This window comes from Podarcis liolepis (genome assembly GCF_965112155.1).
Source record: "Podarcis liolepis genome assembly, chromosome: 6".
NCBI classification, from domain to species: domain Eukaryota; kingdom Metazoa; phylum Chordata; class Lepidosauria; order Squamata; family Lacertidae; genus Podarcis; species Podarcis liolepis.
Genome location: NC_139559.1, coordinates 13,622,087 through 13,641,386, shown reverse-complemented (window position 1 = coordinate 13,641,386; position 19,300 = coordinate 13,622,087). Strand labels below are relative to the sequence as shown.

Genomic DNA, 19,300 nt, shown 5'->3' with positions numbered 1-19,300 from the left:
AGCTGCTGGATGTCCTTTTTCACCAGAGTGCCTGGGGTATTTAACTGAGCAAGTGGATTTGTAGATGCCTGCTTCCTACCCTAAATATTGCAGTGTCTTCACCAGATCCTGGAGTATGAAGTAAGTAAAGTAAAAGTAATGGACCCCTGGACAGTTAAGTCCAATCAAAGGCGGGTGTGGCACTCATCTTGCTTCTCAGGCCAAGGGAGCCGGCGTTTGTCCACAGACAGCTTTCTGGGTCATGTGGCCAGCATGACTAAACCGCTACTGGCTCACGGAAGACCATGATGGAAACGCCGTTTACCTTCCTGCTGCAGCGGCACCTATTTATCTACTTGCACTGGTGTGCTTTCCAACTGCTAAGTTGGCAAAAGCTGGGACAGAGCAATGGGAGTTCACCCTGTTGCACGGATTTGAACTGCTGACCTTCTGATTGGCAAGCCCAAGGGCAGGGGTAGGCAACCAAAGGCCCAAGGGCTGGATGTGGCCCATTCGCTTTCTCAATCTGGCCCAAGAGGCTCAGTGGTTTAGACCACAGTGCCACTGAACCTATAGATGGAATAATTTTTGTAGCTGACAACTAATTTGACAAAAATAATTAAGATGCTGAAGTATTACCTCAATAGTGTTTACATAAAAATGGAAATTTTTTTTATTTTTCATTTTTACAATGAAAGTGAGTGCTGGAAAAGGTTCCCCTTCTCTTTTTTGGAGGAAGCTGCTGAATTTTTGCATCTGGCACATGTTAAATTAGGAGTTAATTTTTATATCCCAGTCTTTTCACTAGACATTTCAAGAATTCCACAAAAATCTATGGGCAGCATAGTCTGGCATGCAAGAAGTACACACACACACACACACACACACACACACAAATATAATTCCCTTACTCTTTCCCCCCTTCCTATAAATTTGTAATATTACTGCTCAATTCTGCCTTGCTCAGACCACAACTATGTCTAGTTCTGGGTGCCACAATTTACGAAGGATATAGACATGCCGGAACGTGTGCAGAGAGTAGCCAAGATGATCAAGGGTCTAGAAACAAAGCCTTATGAGGAACGGTTGAGAGTGTTTGGTACGTATAGCCTGGAGAAGAGGAGACTGAGAGATATGATATGCTACATGAAAGATGGAACAAGCTTGTTTTCTCCTGCTCCGGAGGAGCCAAACCAATAGATTCAAGTTATAATAAATATTCTTTGGGGTTTTTAAGCAGAGATTGGATGGTCATTTGTCATTTATGCTTTAGTTGAGATTCTTGTATTGCAGGGGGTTGGACTAGACAACCCTCGGGAATCCTCCCAAATCTACCATTCTGTGATTCTACGATTCTAGAACCTCTATCACAAATACTTTCTACTTGGGATATTCTTTTCTGGTGGTTGGTTCACTGGAGTTACACTGGGCTGCTAATGATATTATTACAGGCTTATAACTAGCCACTTATCTAATCATCTGTGGTGAAGCATTGCCTTCAGGCAACCAGGGAGGGAACACTGTATTTATTTTTCTTTCAACCATCCCTTGGCTGACAGTGGCTGCTTGGAATGTATAATGTTAGCAGGTAGGCTAGAAAAAGGGTTGTAGGTAAGCATTTTTTGTAAATTTATTTGCAGGGCTATATTTATTATTACTTTGACATGTGAAATTGCTAGGTGCTTACTATAGTAGGAATAATAATGTTATGGATTTAACATATTAGGCACTGTATGAAAGAAAAAAGGTTCCTTATTCTTATTTCATCATGTGACAAAAGGTAAAAAGATGAGTATATTCAGGTTAATTAAAGTTTTTAATTATTGACATATATTCTCTCCCCTCTCCGAAAGGTTTATCCTGTCTACTTCCCCTGTCTTGCCACTCCTGTTTACAATTTTGGACTGTAAGTTTCTTGGGGCAGGCATTTATATTCATACAAATTGTAAAACACTCTGCACATTGTTAGCACTATTTAAATAAACAAATGAAATAAACATTGGATGAGCCATATAACAGTTGTTTCCACCTTGGCTTGGACTACATACAGCTTCAGACTGCAAAGACTGCATATTGCTCCCTCAAGAGACTAGTTAACCCCTGCCCATAGAAAATGAGCATGTTGACAAGATTCTAGCATACGCTTCTCTCTTATGTTTCTACTAGGTGTGTGAAAAGACAGTACAGTTTGGTTTCTTGTTTTAGACCAAGAATGAGTAGCCCTTTATGCATCCTCCATACCGTTGCCATTGAGTTTGAAGATTTATACCCTACCTTTCAGTCAAAGGTTCTGCAAGATCGCCTAAATCAGATTTCAGTACTATAAAAGATAAAAACCCAAACACACACACATAAGCCAGCGTCCCACAAGCTGAGCCACACCTTGGAGATGCTTAGACCCTGGAACTCTGCACTGTATCCTTCAAAATAATAATAGTGCATTTTAGCATGTGCAGAATGCCATTTCCATTGTTGTTAATATACCATGTTTTCCCCAGACCAGGAATTAATGCGGCTTATAGATAAAACAGATATTTATCACTAAATATGAGCTATGCCAGGAACGCGGGTGGCGCTGTGGGTTAAACCACAGAGCCTAGGACTTGCCATTCAGAAGGTCGGCGGTTCGAATCCCCGCAATGGGGTGAGCTCCCGTTGCTCGGTCCCTGCTCTTGCCAACATAGCAGTTTGAAGCATGTCAAAGTGCAAGCAGATAAATAGGTAGCATTTCCATGCGCTGCTCTGGTTTGCCAGAAGCGGCTTAGTCATTTTGGCCACACGACCCAGAAGCTGTACGCCGGCTCCCTCGGCCAGTAAAGCAAGATGAATGCCGCAACCCCAGAGTTGGTCACGACTAGACCTGATGGTCAGGGGTCCCTTTACCTTTACCTTTATGAGCTATGCCAACCTCTAAGGTGGGCTGTGGTTTCCAGGTGGTTTCTAAGCAGAGTGTCGTGTCCTAGATTGCACTTCTTTCAGAACATTAGTTCGGAGTGGCTTAAGCTGTTTTATGTACTTGAGAAACAGGCAAGTGGAAGCAGGAAAGAGGAAGCATTTGATTGTTAGATTTTACTTGCCTTTTTTTTTACAGCATTCCATTCATGGTGATCCATGGGACAACAATTCGGAAGTGCTAGTGTAGAGCCTCTGCAGTTCAACATGCTGCAAGAAAAATATTGTGTCAAGGCACACTGAAAATGTGTACAAACTGTGTTCTGCTTGAGCAAATGGCTAGAGCGTACTATACAACTGTTGCCTTTCTGAAAAGCTGGATTCCTGAGCTCTTGGGACATAAGACTGCACTACTGAACTTTTATTGAGTTTATATCTGTTTACTAGTCATGATCTTTCCCATTTGATCCCTACAAACTATGATTGTAGTTTGATGGAAAGCAGAGGATTCCCTGTTTGATAGGCCCCTTGGCTATTTCATAGAGCTACAATTCCAAGAGGTGTTTGAGAAGAGGCTATTGCAGTTTTACTTCTTGGAATTTGTAGTATCAATACAAGCTTAGGTTACAAAGATATAAAATGGGAATGTACTTCATGTTTTTGTTGTAGCTTAACACAGATCACAATGCCACCTTGCATTCTAATGCCAAAGCATTGTAGAATAGATCAGTGGTTTCCAAACCTTTTCCCCTATGGACTACTTGAACATGGCTGAGGGTATTAGTGGACTGATTCTTCTGCCTGTTGTAGCAATTGTAATATGCTGTGTTATATGCTATATGATTTTTATTTTGTTTCTTTATTGCTTATAATATTTCTTATATATTGTTTACAATATGAATTCCATAGAATTCAAATTGTAATATGTTAAAATACATTATAAGAAACAAAAGCAGCACTAGAGTTAAACTGGAATACAGATTACTTTGACCCCTCATGAAGATGCCAGTTGCAAAAACATTGCAGTCCTTCAGATCCATCCAACTTTAAAATACACTTGATTTGTGGCTTGAATAGTTAGCATTTAAATTCCATATACACAGAAAATGTATGACACCCAGATGCATGTTTTCCACTTTAGTACCCAGTTCTCACAGATGAACACCAGGAATTGAAAACAGTGCCCGCTGTGTCATAAAGAACTATATAAGCATACATTTTCAATTAAAAACTCCTGTGTAATAGCAAATAACTTCATAAGAGAAATCCAGATGTTACAGGATTTTTTTGAAAACTGGAAATTGTATGTTTCTCTGGATCCCATCATGTTGCACATATGGATTTTCTCAACTGCACTTTTTGTCAGATGATAGATTGCTTAGTTTTCCATGTTGCATATCTGAAAAGCTGTAATAGTTGCTCCAGGACACTTATAGTATTTTGCTCCAGTACACTTTTATAGTATTTTGCTTGTACTAGTAAGTGAAGGTTTTTGCTAGATATTTTGATAGGATATGCTTCTATTGGCTTCCATATCACTGTAGTTCTCATATATATATTTTCAAATGTTGCTCCAATAACAGCCTCATTATGACAATACCAATTTTATCCAATTGATACAATTATTAATGCCAATTATTCAAATGTCAAATTATAAAGTTTAATTAAACTGGCCCCATCGCATGCTAGAGTTGATAAGCTTATTCTTCTACATTTTTTCTGTGTTCCAAAATTTTAATAATTTTCATTCCTTTCTATTCAGATATAAATATCCCTTATATAACAGTTACAATTTTGTGATTTCAATTCGTGTTGGTATAATAGGTAATTTATAAAGTTTCAAGTGAGGAACTTTAGCTGTAATCGTTATTCTTTCCTGTGTGTGACGATGTCTTTCCATCCATATATGGTGTTGTATCCTTTATTCCTGCAACTGTTGATGGTTCCAGTCATGTCTTGGGAGAAGTTGTTATCTCAGAGTTTTCAAAAGTCACTACATCGCTTGTCCTGTGATTTGGTTTCTAGTAAACAAGCCATCTTTGCCATTTTTCCAGCCTAGAAAGAACGGTCTGTATCCAGACTGCAGATAGTTACCGGTAATCCAGAAACTTCTGTTCTTGCAACTGGTAGACTCCTTTCCTCCCTGCCACTGATTTATGGCCATTTATCCTTATCTCAAACACATTCTTTTGTGGATAATGGAGGTTAGGGTAGATTTTGCTCTATATTTTCAAAGCATAGCCTTTCTTCCCTGGTTCCCTCTCAGTTCCTTTCTCTCTCTCACACAGTTTCAATTTTGTTAAATTCCATATTATATTCCAATGTCTTCCATCCTTACTTGTGCAGGTATTTAAAAATAAAACTTCCATTCTGGGGTGGGGTTGGGTTGCTGTATCATAAAAGTAGAGAAAAACCTTAAGTAAGCAAACCGTGGGCTCCCCTCCCTTCATTGTCTCTTTCACCGAATGAAATCTGCTCTCAATCCAAACCTTTCACATCCTTGTAGCTGGGTTGTTTTTGCAGTTTCTTATCTCATCGTCTTTGGCATGTGCCTGTAGTTTTCTCCAATTAAAATCCAATTAACAGCCTAACCTGTGTTTCCAGGAACGGGATGGGGGGGGGTTCGCGGCAGCTGGAGTGCTCAGTGCACCCAGTACCTTTGCCTACCCTCACATTCCATGGGGAAGCAAGTGCCAGACTGCCAGGCAAACTGCGGGCGAGAGCCTGGTTCCTCTTCCAACTGAAGAGGAATGCAGATAATGAAATCCCCTTATCATCATCTGATTATCTCAGTCTGTTTCTCTCCTGCGGTGTTGGGAGAGACCCCATTCCTGGTGCACCGGAATCAGGAAGCTATATCACTGTGATTCTTGATCCTGATGCTCCTCTTTGGCACAGAGATGGAATACAGAATAATTGCCATACCACATACCACACAGTAATGTACTGAGTGAATTGTTGAAAGATTGGTGCGGCTAATGCTGGCTCTCTAGGTGTACCTGTGCCATACATTAGTACATTTGCCTAATTCACAAATTGCATTTTTTTAGAAGTAAACCTTTAAAATGCTGTGAGTGAAGTGGCTTAATAAAGGAATATGAATTGACATTCTACAATCTATTTCTCTTTTAAAATGCAGGCTAAATCATGACCCAAATAATAAGACATTATTTCAGTATTCACAATTTTTGTGCATTGAATATGCCACGTTTTGAGCTTCTGTTTATCTTTATTTATCTGCTAAAGGAAGATGACATGGATAAGAATGCATTTGGAGTTCTCATTTTAAAGCAAACTTAGGGTTATTTCAAAGTATTGTGTTTTGAAATTTCTGATACTGGTTTCGTAAGGAACCTACATAAACAAATTGTGGCTGTTCCCTTCAAAACATTAATCAATGCGACCCAGGACATCTGCTGTTTGCCACTTGTAATTTTTCAAAGGAGAAAAGATTAGACATGTGGCTGCTTTTCATACCACATATGATAAGCATGTGTTTCTTTCTTGGGAAACTGTTATTGGAAAACTGTTACTGGATTGCACACTTCTGTCCTTAGTCTCTGAACCTTTTTTTAGTATATATAAAAAAGAGGTACTGCTAGGGAACTTTTAAGGTGAGGGCCTTTTCACACAATATAGATTTCTGTAAGTTATTGCTTTTGTGTAGATGAGCTCCTCAAACACATGATAAATGCACCCTTCTCTTTAATAGGCTGCACATTCCTGCCACATTTCTGTGCAGTAAAATACAACTGAATGTTAAACTCTTATCAGTGTTGTTGTGTACCAAACAATTATCTGTCTAGATAAACCTTGCCTGAGGCAGCTTAAATTTGAGATCTGAATTTGGGAAATAAACATCTCACATCATTTCTGTTTAGCATACTATCAATCAATCAATGAGCCAGTTATCCTTGATCAAATTCCACTCACCTTAGTAGGATTATACGTGCAGAATTGCTGGTTCCAGTCCTTAATGTTGAAAAATGGGCCTTCTGCAATGAATCAGTCATATGCTTTCCATTTTTAAATTGGCAGTGCTTTCTAATAAACTGTGAAAGAGTGTTAAAATAGAAAACACTGTTTTGAATTTGATTTGCCTTTTCTGCTATGCTGAATGACTATTCAGACTCAGGCAGCCAAATTCTTTACTGTAGTTGGTCTAGCCACCAACTACCTCTGGTGTTAAAGATAGGAAGACATGAAGTTTTGCCCCACATGCCATTGTTATTTCCTGCAGATTCCTTACTCCTTCTTTTTGCTAGTGCAACACTGGCAATTTGGTTGACAGTGCAGGCTGCTGAACCTGGGAGGGTGATGCATGGGTTCAAATAGCTGCTCATGCATGAAACTTGCTGGGCAATACTGAGTAAATCATTACCGTACATCAAAGGGTTGTTGTGAGGATAAATTTGGAAAACAGTGGAGACTTGATTCTGTCGCCCTAATATTTACCTACAAATTGACAGGATGTTCAATTTTTCTGAGGATTTATGCACTAAGTAAATCAAGCTTAGGCTGATTTCAGAAAGCTTAAGGCACTACTGGGTCAGAAATACTCAAGAGAAGGGAGTCCTAGATGAATGGGTCAGCTAATGAAGGCACAAAGGCAGACAATTCCAGCAAGAAAGAAAAGGTCGAGGCATCTCTTCTTTCTTCTTCTTCGGCGATCACTCGTAGCCGAGTAAGATTGTCTTCCATAAACACGGTTTTAACAATGAGTCCGTAAGTGACTGTGGAGGCCAATTCTGGATCCACATGTCCTTCCCCAGTGGGGACATTGGTTTCTGGGAGGGAGCTGATCACGGTGGGATTTGCCAAGCATGCCTTCCTCCTAGCACATTTCTCCTTTGTGTCCTGAGTTCGAGTGTCTTCAAAGAAAGAAGATTCCACCTAAACATTAGGAAGAACTTCCTGACAGTAAGAGCTGTTCGACAGTGGAATTTGCTGCCAAGGAGTGTGGTGGAGTCTCCTACTTTGGAGGTCTTTAAGCAGAGGCTTGACAACCATATGTCAGGAGTGCTCTGATGGTGTTTCCTGCTTGGCAGGGGGTTGGACTCGATGGCCCTTGTGGTCTCTTCCAACTCTATGATTCTATGATTCTATGATTCAAAGCCCATGACACCTTTGGTAAAGGCTGTTCTCCAACCAGAGTGCTCGCAGGCCAGTGTTTCCCAGTTGTCAGTGTTTATACTACATTTTTAAAGATTTGCCTTGAGATAATCTTTACATCTCTTGTTGACCACCAGCATAACGCTTTCCATTTTTAAGTTTGGAATAGAGTAGTTGCTTTGGAAGATGATCATCTAAAGAAACTGGTGTGGCTGCATAAGGAGCTTACGAATGAGCTGAGAGTTAAGAAGGGCATGTGTAAGAAATAGAAGAAAGGAGGAGTATACACGAGTAGTAAACAATTGGAGGGTGAATGCCAGGTGGGCTAAAGCTCAGAATGAGCTCAGGCTTGCAAGAGAGGTTAAAAAGAATTCTATGTTCGAAGCAAGAGGAAGAACAAACAAGTGGTAGGTCCTCTGCATAGAGAAAATGGAGAAATGCTACTGGGTGACAAACACCCACTTTGCCTCTGTCTTCACCCAAAAGGAAAGCAATGCCCAGCCTGGTGATAGCATAATAAACTGATGTAAGGAGGAAGCAATTCTGTTATTCTATGATTAAATGTGGCATGGTTGCTGGTATAATATAGAACCATAGAATTGTAGAGTTGGAAGGGACCTGGGGATCATCTAGTCCAACCTCCTGCAATGCAGTAATATGCAGCTGCACCATACAGCTATTGAATCTGCAACCTTGGTGTTATCATTCTTTACCATTCTCTAGCCAACTGAGCTATCCGGGCTTATATACGTGCTTATTTGTAGGGAATGGGAGTTAACTAGAATAATAAGGGTGGGAAAGTGTTTTAAATGTGCCAGCCCGCTGATGTGTTGGAATCAGTAAGCATGTGTTGCTTATTGGGCAGTGTTACTCAATGACATTGGTATGCCAAGTTTTCCTTTTCATATGCTCTGCTGCATTAGCAACATGCTGACAGACTGCTAGCTGGTTTATATTTTCATTCCTTCCTACCTTTTTTTTTTATTCCAAAGCTTCAAGGCGAGTAACATATTTAAAAAGGAATTTAGGTATACAATATAATTGAATTCAAATAGATTCCTTCCTCATTAACTCTTGCTGCCAAATGGGCAGCTGCCAATCTGCTAGAGGCTGAACATTTTCCAGAAGCACCACAAACCTTTCCACCCTTTGTTTTCTCTCCCTATTAAGACGAAAAGACTTCTAATGGCCAGTGCTTGATGCCTGGACATTTTAATTCCCTGCTGTTTTGTGGGTTCCTGGCATGTTTTAAACTTTACTATTTTAGCACAGAAGGTTTGGTGTAACTTCCAAGGGGTCAGACCAAATGAGGCAATTTAATTAAGCAATGACAAACCTAGACAGCATCTTAAAAAGCAGAGACATCACCTTGCCAACAAAGGTCCGTATAGTAAAAGCCATGGTTTTCCCAGTAGTGATGTATGGAAGTGAGAGCTGGACCATAAAGAAGGCTGATCGCTGAAGAATTGATGCTTTTGAATTATGGTGCTGGAGGAGACTCTTGAGAGTCCCATGGACTGCAAGAAGATCAAACCTATCCATTCTGAAGGAAATCAGCCCTGAGTGCTCACTGGAAGGACAGATCGTGAAGCTGAGGCTCCAATACTTTGGCCACCTCATGAGAAGAGAAGACTCCCTGGAAAATACCCTGATGTTGGGAAAGATTGAGGGCACAAGTAGAAGGGGACGACAGAGGACGAGATGGTTGGATAGTGTTATTGAAGCTACCAGCATGAGTTTGACCAAACTGCGGAAGGCAGTGGAAGACAGGAGTGCCTGGCGTTCTCTGGTCCATGGGGTCATGAAGAGTCGGACATGACAAAACGACTGAACAACAACAAAATTATGCAATAAAAGGCTGTTCCAACTAAAAGGCTTGATTTACATATAGAAAATGGTGTTAGGGAAAGGGTTAAGTCACCCCAGCAGCTACTTTTATGCAAAGGGAGAAAAAAACTTGGGAGATATGTGACTCTCCTGTTTCATGTTTTTTTTCCAGCCAAGTGGTGTTACCCACAGGAAGGAACTTAAAAGTTTCCCTAGCCACAGAATTATGTCAAGCAAACTCTCTCCCAGGCTGTAGGTGGTTAAAATCTTCTTGTTTTGCAGACCAGGGATAGGCAGATAATTGTTCTGGAAACGGGTCTTTTTGTGGCCAAGTTGATGCTCTTAACTTAGTGTGTATTTCCTTTATTTTGGTTTTGCTGAGTTCTACTGTTCTTGATTTTTAATTGAATGCTGCATTCCTGATTTTTAATTGAAAGCTGCATTCCTGATGATGTCAGCTGTGTTCTTTGTAAAGCACTACGTACATAGATGGTTCTATAAAAATTCACTAGTAATAATAAACATTGCAGATGTTTATAACAAACATTTACACATTCCTTTCTGCAAGACCCAGTTCTCACTGAAGTAGTAAAACTGCAAGTGTGTCTCGCATGATTGTTCTTTGACATGAAGAAAGTTCCAGGCACGTAGAAAATTAGTTCTAGCAGATAGATTGATGAAGATGTCAACCTAGGGTGTGGCAGCTGTGGAAAACGTGAATTCCGAGTTAGGAATCATTAGTCACAGGAACGAAAATGAAACTGTCAATATCATGATGCGGTTATACAAATCTTTGGTGAGTTTTGAACACCATCCTGGAAATACTGTTCACATTTCTGGTACATTTCTTACCTCTAAAAGGATATCATAGATCTAGCAGAAGTTCAGAGAAGATCAACCAAAATGATCAAGCGATTGGAGCAATTCTTCTATAAAGAAAGGTTACTGCATTAGCAGCTTTTAGTCTGGGGAAGAAAGGTGAGTAAAGGGGACATGATAGAGTTGTCTAAGATTATGCTTGGCATAGAAAAATTGGATACGGAGGCATTTCTCTTCCTCTCTTGTAATCGTAGAAACGGGTGCCATCAAATACAGTACTGAATGTTAGTATATTCATGGCAGCCAAAATAAAGTGCTTTCCCCACACACTGCACAGCTAAATGCTGGAATTCATTCCCAGAAGATGTTGTGATTGCCATTAACTTGGATAGCCTTAAGAGAGATTAGGCAAGGTCATAGAGGGTAAGACTATCAGTGACTACAACAATGATGGCTATTTTCTTTCCTCCACTGTCGGGAGGCATTATACCTCTGAATACCAGAAATCACAACTGGGGAGAATGCTGTTCCACTCAGGTCCTGTTTGCATGCTTCCCATGGGCATTTGGTTCTTCACTGTGAGAACAGGATGCTGGGTTTTGACCTGATAGCTTTTCTTACATTCTTGCCCCAAATCACAGCACACTGCTAATGCTCAACAAGATACAAAACTTTTAAAATCATTATTCTCTCCTGATTAAATTGTGTGTGTGTGTTTGCTTGTTTTGGAGAGGGTTGTACGTTCTCTGTACTGATTTCGTGACACAAAATCATAGTATTAGAGATGTTACAAGAAGCCCTAAAGTGCAGTCTTGAGTTTTGCATTAAAATTGGTTATGAGAGTGATGTAATTTTGAGTCACCTTAGAATGTAATGAACATTCACCCTTTGGAGCAGACTGTTTAATACTCAGAGGCGTCAAGGAAACACAGCTGCCAAGGGACATACGAGGCTTAATTCATAGTTCTGTGAACTCCTTTTGCTCTCTGTGGTAGAATTTGACATCACAGTTACCTAGAATTGGAATTGTTCCAGGCCAGGTTTCTGTGCTCTGCTGCTTTACTTGAAAATGTCTTTATTGTAAAGGGGATCTTCATAAAACAAAAAACTGAATGTTAAACTACTACATATGACTTTAAAATTATAACTGTAGAACAGTACAATGGAAGTGGAAGACTCCTCACCACTAAAGGAAGTACTTGTGACAAAGCACATAATGAACCTGGGGAATTTGCTGCCACAAACGTAGAAGGAGACTGGAAAAATCATGTACATGTCAGACGATATTTACAGCCTTTTGGCTATAAAAGGAACCAACCATGCTCAGAGTCACAAACCAGACTGGACTAAATGGATAGTTTTGTACATCCAGCAGGACAGTTAATATGTTCGTGTGCAGATTTAAAGTGCTCTCACAATAGTCTCTTAAGCACACTTTATCTGTGCTTCTAATTTAAATATATGGTAATACCTACCTTTGGCTATAATATAGAATACATTTTAAAACAGCTCTTTCACGTCTCCCCTGTTAACTGCATATACAACTTAAGGGAAACCGCATGCATGTAGCCATTGAAAAGAGGCCTACTTTGGTGAGCTATTCCCAACCAGCTTACAATGTTTGCAAATACTTGACTTCCCGTGTGGCTTTTTGTTATTTTAAGGTTCCCTTGGGACAGTTTCCCCATATCTGCTTCACATTTACTTGCTTTTCTCTTCCCTGCCCATTCTTCCCCACCGTTTTTGTATCATGTCTGTGGAATTGGAAGTGTGTGGGCAGGAACATCTTTTAATGTTCTATACAGCACCTAATCATTTATTATAAATCACTTAATTATTATTTTTTAACATCAACTACATTGTGAATACAAAGTGAACCAGAGTATGGTGACGTTTACTTTTGCTGGTGCAAACCCATTTAAAAAGAGTTAATTCTGAAGTGGTGCTCCTGCCATGAGAGAGCAGCCAAATGAAATGTTTGCCATGTAAATTTCCCTTCAACTCTTAACACAATCTGAGGAACCATTTCCTTCCAAGTCCTCTTCCCTCACGGCTGGTTGACAGTTACTCCCTCAAGTTGGCAGTTGGAACCAGGGTGGATAAAAATCAATGATTTAAAAAAAAATATTTTTTTTAAATCGATTTTTTAAAAAATTAAATCAGTTTTTTTTTATTTAAATCGGATTTTTAAAATAAAATGCTTTTGGAGGAAAAATATTTCTAAATATAGTTTTCTATTTACCATAAGTTACGTTATAGTCCAAAGGCTATTCATCAGGAAACAAGGATTTAAGTTTTTCATGTGTGCTAAAACTCAGTAGGTTTTTTTTTTAAAAAAACAATCATTTAACCACATCAGTTAACATGGATACATATGCTATAATGTTATTGTTTTAGTTAAATAAATTGCTTAAATTGTTGCTAATGATTATTTTTCTCATTCCAATAAAGTACAGCAGAAAAGTTGTGCAAATATAAATAGTTACCCAGTAACTTATTAAACCTCACAATAATTTCATAATTATCTGTCTATTTCTGATAGTATAACCAAATCAGTAATTTGTGATATAACTGTAAAAACTACTCTGAAAATTTATTATTCCAAAAATGATACCTTCATCTGGTTGTAAATATTAAGATTATACCAGCAAGAATGAGTCTTTCTGTAAAAAAAAAGAAAAAGATTTAAATCAAGTCTTAATGACTAGTGATTTAAATCAGGTCTTACTGACTAGTGATTTAAATCAAGTCTTACTGACTAGTGATTTAAATCAAATCCACCCTGGTTGGAACTGACAGTTACTCCCTCAAGTTGGCAGTTGGAACTGACAGTTGCTCCCATGAGGTGTTGCTTAGCAATGGTGGAGGGAGGGCAAGACGCCTTCTTTGAGATGTCGCTTAGCAATGGCGGTAGGGAGTTAATGAGGAAGAGATTAAAAAATAAAGAGCAAGGCCCTTTCTGCACTATACATTTAAAGCAGCATTGTACCACTTTAAACAGCCATGGCTTCCCCAAAGCATCATGTAGTTTGTTAAGTGTGCTACTTAACGTAACTATTTAAGTTGCGTTATAGTCCAAAGGCTATTCATCAGGAAATAAGGATTTAAGTTTTCCATGTGTTCTAAAACTGTAGTTTGTTAAGCGTGCTATGAGGAGACTCCTGTCAGTGGCGGAGCGTATCTAAATAGCGCCAGGGTCAGGAGAATGGGCGGCAGCATTGCCACTAACAATCTCATCCTTCAAGATTGTGGGCTCTTCCAGACTTCTGCTTGTCTTGCCGCTTTCCTGCCGGAAAAACCCCCACTCTTTAGCGCTGAATCAAAGCAAACGCCAATCAGTTTTCCTCCAACTTTTCTCCAGTTTTTCGTTTGCTCCAATTTAGTGGTAAAGAGCAAGTTTCCCCTGGGGAAAACCTCTCCGACTGTGCTTTCTAGGTGTGGGATAAGCAGAAGCATAGATGAGCCCACCTTTTAAAGCCACCCAAGGAGACCCGTATTTCATATTCCCCTCACAGGATTTGTGGCTTTGGCAATCAATTCCTCTTTCCAGGGAACTCTGGACAGCTCTTGAGCAGCTTTTATTGCAGTCTTGTGCATTTATGTTCTGGAGTAAATCTACAGTAACTGTGTTGAGTGGCCTAGTAAATGTTCTTAGGATTGCAATCCCAGAATCTCTCTCCCCCCCCCCCCCATTTTTAATGCAGATTACTTCAAAATGTTTTACCAGTTCACACCCTCCCCCCTCAGTCCACCTAGAACAGTTACAAAATAGTTGGTGCAACTAGGAATTGCTCTGGATAAGTGACTGACTATAGAACTGCTCATTAATACCAAGGGCAGATGCACTAAATGCCGTAACAAATCAGTGTCAATGTTCATTTTTGGAACTTATTTTTAGAACACATCTATGGCCTTTTTGTGACAAAGACAATTCCAGAATCACATGGTATACTCTGGTTCTTTATTTGCTGTGGTTAACTTCAGTAGCTGATTTTTAGCTCGGGTGCTTCACAAGAGAACAAAAAGAAAGAGAAAAAGAAAAATGTTTCCTTCTCACTTTTGCCCACTGTGCTACAAAAAGTATAGTTTCAATTGTTTTCTGAGATCCTGGCTGCCGAAATCAAAATGCAGTCAACTTCTGCCTTCAGCTGTTGCCACACAGCTGTTTCACATTGCTGATTGTAATATCTCCCGTTGAATTATTATGCCAAAGCCACAAATGCTGAAAATTATCCCCATTACTTCCAGTCTGATTACTATTAGGGCATCACCAATAACATGTTTTTGTTTTTTAAAAAAAAGAATTTTAAAACTAAAATTATTCTTGTTCCTTTGTGCTCAAATATTGAGTTGTCATTTTGTAGTGTGGAGCAACCTGTTGCTTTTGGTCCACCTTTAAGAAATAGTAATGTGGTAGGTTTTTTTTTTTATAAGTGTAAATTCTACAAAATCTATTTTCCTCTGTCCTTGAACTGGACAGCGGCTTAGTCTCAGACTCGTCATTGTTGACTGACACTCTGCTGGAATTTCAGGAGCCATAATGTCGTCCTTTGCAATGAAAATGCTGCTGCGTCAAGGACAGTGAGAGTGTTCTCTTATAGCCTGCTAATTGACGGTGAACAATAGTTGTGTCCTTAATGGACAGTTAAGCAGATGTTAAACTAAAAAAAAAAAAAAAGCATGGGAAAAGAAACCTGAAGCCACAGCTGTCTCTAGAGGTCCCTTTGGGCATTCTTTGAACACACAGAGAAAACATCTTTGATGTCGTGGAGCTGGCATTGCGTCTGTGGGAGGGGTTTATTATAATTCTCCTTCTGGTGACTGACAGTTCTGATAATGCTAGCATTGCCTATCTGTGCACCTATCTACTTCTCAATTGCGTATGTAAAGGAACACCTCCTTTTAAAATACAAACTTCCGGTGGCCTGTAAAGTGTTTCTGGAGCTTCCTACCAGGGCCGGCCCTCCCATGAGGCAGACTGAAGCAGCTGCCTTGGACGGTGGAATCCCTGGAGTTGCTTGGCAGCAGCTTCACTTCAAGATCTTGCAATATATATAATAATTTATCATTTATGCCCCACCCACCTGGCTGGGCTTCCCCGGCCACTCTGTGCGGCTTCCAACAAAATATTAAAATACATCAAACATTAAAAGCTTCCCTAAACAGGGCTGCCTTCAGATGTCTTCTAAAAGTCTAAATAAAAAAATTCCTTCCAGTAGCACCTTAAGGTGCTACTGGAAGGAATTTTTTTATTTTTAAAAAATAATTTTATTTTATTTATAAAATATTTATTTATTTATATTTTATATATAAAATTTTATTTTATTTTTTTATTTTTATTTTTATTTTTTTGACTATGGCAGACCAACACGGCTACCTATCTACTTCTAAAAGTCTAGTAGTAGTTGTTCTCTTTGACATTTGGTGGGAGGGCGTTTCACAGGGCGGGCGCCACTACCGAGAAGGCCCTCTGCCTGGTTCCCTGTAACTGGGCTTCTCACAGGGAGGGAATCGCCAGAAGGCCCTCGGCACTGGACCTCAGTGTCCGGGTAGAACAATGGGGGTGGAGACGCTCCTTCAAGTATACTGGACCGAGGCCATTTAGGGCTTTAAAGGTCAGCACCAACACTTTGAATTGTGCTCGGAAACATACTGGGAGCCAATGTAGGTCTTTCAAGACTGGTGTTATGCAGTCTCGGCGGCCGCTCCCAGTCACCAGTCTAGCTGCCGCATTCTGGATTAGTTGTAGTTTCCGGGTCACCTTCAAAGGTAGCCCCACGTAGAGCGCATTGCAGTAGTCCAAGCGGGAGATAACCAGAGCATGCACCACTCTGGCGAGGCAGCCTGCGGCCAGATAGGGTCTCAGCCTGCATACCCTGGAAAGCGAGGCTTTGGTGGGGGCGACACATTCCTATTTCACCTCGGGTGGTGAAACAGGATGGGCCACACTTTTTTCTACTATGCAGAAGTGGGCAGCACGGGACAGTTTTGTATTGAGGATTTATGTAAGTTAAGCATCCAAGGAGACAGGAGAAAGGAAAAAAAAGTTGGCGGAGATTTATTACCTGCCTTGAGAAGGCTGTATTTATTTAAAGATAGAAAGGCAATATACACATGTTGTTGAGATATATATATATATATATATATATATATATATATATATATATATATGTGTGTGTGTGTGTGTGTGTGTGTGTCTGTGTGTATGTATATATAGTATTTTTCCGTGTATAAGATTCCCCGTATTTTTGGAACTCCAAATTAAGAAAACACCTCTCAGCACTACCCATGTATAAGACGAGCCCCAATTTTAAATCATTTTTTTTGGAAAAAAACACCTAGTTTTATGCACGGAAAAAAATGGTATATATAATACATTAGTATTTGCTGATCTGGATATGGTGGTCTTTAGTAGTGTTGTCCAATCTGCCCCTTGCATGCTACTTTCCACTGACATTGAACTTGTGCAAAACCTTTGTTTAGGTTTCTGCAGCTGCTAAACTTGCGTTATTATCCAACATTACATGCAAACCCTTTCACATACTACCCACTGAAAACAACAGGAGGGTAATTCCATTAAAATGTCAACCTACAGACCCATTTTTCATTTTCATATATACCGAACGTGCTCTTTATAATCTTAAAGAACGTGCTCTTTATAATCTTAAAGAAAACTTTCCGAAGTTCCATCTGGTAAGCAGCTTTTCAAGATGACATTTTACATACAACTTAGAATTTTTCTACTCCTCTCTCAAGTATTGATTTTTCTCTAATAGAGCCCCCACTTTTTTTCTTGAAGTATATACAAGTTCCTACCAGTTTCCACTCAGATGGGTCAAGGAGTGGGAGGCCCAGCCTGATGAGCCGGGCTGAACAGGTGGACTCATTTACAAATCCAAAACTTCACCTTCGGAGCCAAAGGCTTCTTACCTTGCCTCACAGGGTGATAGTACAAATGTAGAAATGTTGAAGGCAGTGTTGAACACGAAGTGTAAATGGATATTTCACATATTTTAAAATGAACACAGGGGAAGATGTCCTCATAGGAAATATGATTACAGTGGTACCCCGCAAGACGAATGCCTCGCAAGACGGAAAACCCGCAAGACGAAAGGGTTTTCTGTTTTGGAGGCGCTTCGCAAGACGAATTTCCCTATGGGCTTGCTTCGCAAGACGAAAGCCCATAGGGAAATCTCTGGGGACCTGTTTTAAATGCTGGTGGTGGGGAGCAAAGCCTTTCCCCCCCTCCGGCCTTCAGAAGAGGTCCAGGAAGGCCGGCGGGGGCCGAAAGGCTTTGCTCCCCACCACCAGCATTTTAAAAGCAGTCCGGCATAGCAGGGAAGCGCTTCCCGCTATCGCGGACGGCTTTTGAAGGCAGGCGGGGGGAGCAAAGACTTTCGCCCCCCGCCGGCCTTCAGAAGAGGTCCTGGACCTCTTCTGAAGGCCGGCGGGGGGCGAAAGTCTTTGCTCCCCCCTGCCTGCCTTCCCGGGAGAGCGGAGAAAGGCAGTGCCTTTCTCCGCTGTCGCCGACGGCTTTTGAAGGCAGGCGGGGGGGAAAGACTTTCGCCCCCCCGCCGGCCTTCAGAAGAGGTCCTGGACCTCTTCTGAAGGCTGGCGGGGGGCAAAAGTCTTTGTCCCCCCTGCCTGCCTTCCCAGGGGCTTTTAAATCGCCCCGGACAGCGGAGAAGTCCTCCGCTGTCTCGGGACGATTTGAAAATGCCGCCCGCCAGCATTTTAAGATCGCCCCGGACAGCGGAGAAATCCTCCGCTGTCCCGGGGTTTTTTAAAATGCTGGGGGTAGGAAGAAAAGCCCTTGTCCCCCCCCCAGCCTTCAGAAGAGGTCGGGGACAGACTGTCCCCGGACCTGGTCTGAAGGCGGTTTCCCTAGGAACGCATTAATTGATTTTCAATGCATTCCTATGGGAAACCGTGCATCGCAAGACGAAAAACTCGCAAGACGAAGAGACTTGCGGAACGAATTAATTTCGTCTTGCGAGGCACCACTGTATCCTGAAAGAAAGCACAGATGCTGAAGCAGTCACTGAAGTACTGGTTTCAGTTGGCAAATTTGTTATTGTTGAGTCTGAGACAGAAATTGAAAAGAAAATGGTTGACGGTATGATGATCTTGAATATGAAATCCTCGTGTTAAAAAATAGGACTCCTCTGACATTTGTCTTCCTTGCAAATGAAGATGAAGATTAGGTTGAAAAGAAACAAATAGTTTGGGTACTGCCACAGCCAAGTGCAAATTCCCATGGGCATTATAACTTCCCACATGGACTCTGTGCAGATCTGCAATTTGTTAACACATAGTAAAGCCTTATATGCACGAGGCGCCTTGCTTGGGAGGCCTTTATTTGTTTATCTGTCAGTGAAGTCACCTGTTGGTCACAGGTCATTTATCAGAAAACTTTCTTTCCACAGTTTCCAGTAAACATTCCTGTAACATTGACACCTGCTCATGAAACATTAGCTGTTCATGTATTTTTTGCTGCAGGCAGATATACAGGGCGTCCTTTAAAAGAGGCCCTGTAGATACAGAGTACACATGTTCCATGGGGTCTCTTTTAAAAGATTCACTGTGTGTGTGTGTGTGTGTGTGTGTGTGTGTATAGAGAGAGAGAGAGAGAGAGAGAGAGAGAGAGAGAGAGAATACAGTGGACACTTGG

General features: G+C 40.7%; 1 protein-coding gene and 2 long non-coding RNA genes across 11 annotated transcripts in view; 2 read left to right on the top strand and 1 right to left on the bottom strand.

Annotated features, from left to right (window-relative positions):
* The window catches only part of LOC310708929, a 135,083-nt gene that overhangs the window by 22,933 nt on the left and 92,850 nt on the right, over positions 1-19,300 (top strand). The window lies entirely within an intron of this gene.
* The window catches only part of EDN3 (endothelin 3), a 527,748-nt gene that overhangs the window by 496,333 nt on the left and 12,115 nt on the right, over positions 1-19,300 (top strand). The gene's annotated exons all lie outside the window — the stretch shown is intronic.
* LOC310708910 lies at positions 2,878-15,619 on the bottom strand. Of its 9 annotated transcripts, none has more exons than XR_014527196.1 (5): positions 14,143-14,575; positions 11,515-11,720; positions 10,663-10,739; positions 6,805-6,923; positions 2,878-3,141 (listed from the first exon to the last, which is right to left on the bottom strand). It is a non-coding gene; the product is annotated as an uncharacterized lncRNA (long non-coding RNA). The 9 variants fall into 9 exon arrangements; XR_014527200.1 differs by lacking the exons at positions 6,805-6,923; positions 14,143-14,575 and adding exons at positions 11,814-11,885; positions 12,528-12,764; XR_014527195.1 differs by lacking the exons at positions 6,805-6,923; positions 14,143-14,575 and adding an exon at positions 15,005-15,311.